This window comes from Sprattus sprattus (genome assembly GCF_963457725.1).
Source record: "Sprattus sprattus genome assembly, chromosome: 4".
Classification (NCBI taxonomy): Eukaryota; Metazoa; Chordata; class Actinopteri; order Clupeiformes; family Clupeidae; genus Sprattus; species Sprattus sprattus.
This window is the reverse complement of record NC_137923.1, coordinates 36,637,015-36,641,246: the sequence shown is the minus strand read 5'-3', so window position 1 is coordinate 36,641,246 and position 4,232 is coordinate 36,637,015.

Here is a 4,232-nt window from a genome sequence, read left to right as displayed (position 1 = left end):
GGGCTCAGAGATGGGGAGCGAGAGCCACTGATCCCCACAGGCACACAGAGCCACTCCCAGATAAGAGCTCCCTCTCACCTCCTTTTGTGCTGAGCTTAGGAGTTGAGCCCGTGTCTGACACAGCCTCCAGCAAGACAGGAGTCAAACACACACACACACACACACACACACACACACACACACACACACACACACACACACACAAAATGCAATGATGCTATGTCCGCTGTTGTCTGTTCATTTATGTATGTTATCAGTAGACAATTTATGATTGCTCCATTTTTCATGGGGAAGACCTGAATTATGCTGGTCTTCATTTTTATGTTTTAAGCAAAATCAGCAGCAAATGAAAGCAACCAGGACATTATCAAGTTACTCTGAACGAGATTGAGAGAAAGACAAGTAGTGGGAGAACAGATAAACTGAGCTTTCTGTCCGGAAATCATAACAGTTCAGACAGACTAAATTCCAAATTGTATTTACAAATTGTACTAAAAAATAAATTACCTCTGTATGGTTTTATCAAATATAAAATTTAGTTTTCCCAATCTAATCTCTTCTGGTAAGACTGATAAAATAGACAAGTGCGTTTTCTCGCCCCCACCCCCTCTCCTCCATCATCAAATCAAGATGCTCATTTGCATTCAGAGTCATGTTCATTTGAGCCTCTTCTTCAGCAGTACGTTAACCTTAAATAAATCCTAATGAAACTGTCTGGGATTCAGGAATCATAAATAAGGATTAGTGAGTGTGTAAAATGCCTGCTCGGGGCTGTGGGTATGAGGCCATGGCATATCCGTTTACACTGATCCACAGAGCACAGATAGCGCACAACCAGAGCGGCATTTGACTGGCAAATGGCCACGGTGGAGAGCAGAGGATAGAGAGGCCTGTCCAGACAGGAAGTCTCCAGTTCAGGGTTTTATGGTGGAGATTAGGCCTATGGGTATTACTAGACTATTAGACTCCTTCTGTTTGCCTAGTAATGTTACACTGTATGCTATAACAAATGCAACTAAATGAAGCTAATTTGTTCATTATTATCAGGGAGATGGTAATAGTAGTACACGTTGGTGCAGTCGAAGTTGCAATAGCAGACCAGTGAAAGCTAAAATAATTTAGCAAAAGCCAGCACAACAGCAGGTAATCCAGTTTATAAAAACCTCCAAAGCAGAGCGGCAGTGTAGGGTGAGAGCCTGCCAACATGTGGACCTGGGGCCCATATTCACCCATTGAGTCTCAGGGGGTTTCTCTGGGGCCACAATGGTCACTACGGGCCATGGCAAAGGGGATAGGAGCGCCCAAGATTGACATGCTTGAGTCCAACACATAAAAACACCTTTCTCTTGTTCTCCCTATCCTCAAGACAACTCCACATTAATTCAGTGAGTTCCAGTACAATCACTGCTTTTCGATTGCAAATCAGACCAGGTTAGAACAGGAGAAAAGCAGGCCTACTAAAGTCCCTCTGTCCTCACCCCACCCTCTAAGCCCATTAGAGGCAGGACATATGTATCTAAATGAGAAGGACCCATTGGGGAATGCAAATGGATAAGGCCTCCCTCAAGAATCACCTTCTGATTGATCATGCAAACCATAGCTTTCTGATAGGCTCAGTCAAGTCAAAAGAAGAAAAAAACACACACACACTTAGAAAAGAGAAACACGACAATTACGACTGTGTGACTACTTCTGTTCCCTAAGAGGGCTATTAAGTGCTATTTTTACTAGATATTCCACTGCTCCTCGCCCCACTCATACTGCTGAATTATTAATTAAAGAGGAGATCTAAACACTTAGGCACAAGAGTGGAATTTGAAAGCCTTTCGCAAAAAAAGCCCATGAGAGTGTGAAAGAAGCATACAGATGTTAGCACACTTCTCTATCTGACCAGCATCAGTCTAGATGTTTGTGAGAGCCTACTCTAGTCTACTCTTGTGTAGAATATCTAGGAGCTAGCCGGAGTGCAAGCAGTGACTTCCACACACAACTAGCTCTAAAACTCTCCAAAAGCAAGAGGAACCTTATCTGATGCTAGATGCAGGCTTTAATCAATACTGCTTTCACATCATGTTGTCACTTATTGACTCTCTTTAATGCATTTGTCTCATTTGGCTGACATATTAATGGAGGGAGATGAGGTATCATCCTACAGGATCATCTAAATCTCCCCTGCCTGCCTGCCTGTCTCTTCCACTCATTCTCACTGGGCCTTTCAGACACTGGTGGATCCTCACGGAGTAATTGGGCTTTCATTTTGGGCCACTCCAGTGAACACTCTCTCTCTCTCTCTCTCTCTCTCTCGCTCTCTCTCTTGCTCATGGACCACCCAGTCTGCTGTCTGTCAGGACCTCCTCGAGCGGTTTCAGGGCCAGAGCCTGTTGTTGCTACTTTGTTACCGTCTGACTGAGGTCACCGGAAGCCAGCCCTCTCACTCTCAAGCTCACTATCGCGCCCTCGTTCGATCACTCTTTCACTCTATCCATTTCTCTTTCTCTGCCTCTTTTGTGTCTGGTGCAGGTGTCCTGCCCAGGAAGGGGCTCAGGGCTCAGGGCCAACTTGCTATGCTGTCCCCCGAGGACACTATTCAGCCTCATCCACGCTCACACCAACCTGGGACACACAAGCCCTTATTCACATGAGCTCCATGCACACACACACACACACTAGTCCAACTAGTCCTTACTGCTTTACAAGTATAGACTGTGGAGATGTGGTTATCTGATATGATGGTGTGTTTCTTCACAGAAAACACTAATTAAGCACTTTAAAACTGAATTACATATCATTTTACAAAGTGGTAAAGAGACAGGGAGAGGCTCAGGAAATAAAGGCGCAAAAAAGGGAGGAGGGCCTACAATGTGTGAGTGTGTTCCTTTATGATTCCGTTTCCCTTTTTTTACTGAAGCTAGCTATTGTTGGACATATCGTAGACCTTCATACAGACACCATTGGTTTTCACTTCACCCATTAGCTTATAACTGATTTTAATTTTACAACAACATGCAGGTCCAACAGTCTGTCCATACATTTTGTTCAAAAATATTGTTTAGGCACTTCTGCTTCTTTGGGTTAATCACAAGTTTAACCTTAAAACAGCGATGCTTCCAATTTCAGGCCTTAGTTCTACATTTATGCTAGTCTTACTACTTGCAGTTACAACTCAAGCTTCTCATTAGTTCGTAATTAGCATATTTCATCAAACACAACATAGGTTAAAAGTAAACAAAACAAATTTTCCTTCAACTTCACATGAAGCAGATTTTCCGTATTTGCACTGAGCTACTGTCACCGATTTAACAAGCTCCCCGGACATATAAACTTTTTCAGTAACTTTTAATCACAGGTGATTTAACAATTACACGCCTCTTAGATAATCACCCTCCGTAATTTCGTGATTCATTTTAAACAGCTAATCATCGTGAGATTAGCTAAGGGTAAGAAAAGCATCCGTTGTAAATTTGACCCCATAACTTTTTCATTGTCATTTAATCACATCACTAACATTGAAACACCTTTGGGATAATCACTCTTCGTAATTTGGTGATTGATTTTGAACACCTGATCACTGTGTGATGTGTCTTAAAGAAAACACCCTTCATAAATGTGCCCTAAATCACAAAACAGGGATTAATTTCTCCTAAATACTATTTTCTAAAAACTTTCTTCAAAGTCTGTGGCGCCTGCCAATCTTTACAAACATACTTCAGCTATACTCACATTAGCTATACAACTAGTGCAGTGTTTGAGACTGAATCACAGCACATCTGCAATTTGATTCAGTCTGATTTAGATTTTGTAAATGGTACTATGGAAAATATACAGTATATTGTTTTTTGCATTGCAGTTATACCAGTGCACTCCATAAATTCAGTTGAGCCAAACAACCTGACGTAGATATATGGGTGAACTTTAACAATCGGTGCTAAAAGGGTATGACTTTTTATGGTCTGGCATGGCTAACTTACAAGAACTAGATGGAGCCATACATGAAACTACCTGATGTGACCTGCTAAGCCCTGGTGGGTTTTGTGTAGAATGACCCAAGTGCCAGGTGTCACAGTATAAAGTAGTCATACTCAAAGTCAAAGTCAAAGTTGCTTTATTGTCTTAATATGTCAAGACATACAAAGGAATCTAAAGGACGTTTCCCACTCTCCCACGGTGAAACATATAAAGGTGCACAGGCACAACAGATAAGACAAGACATTTCCTAAAACTAAGTAAACATA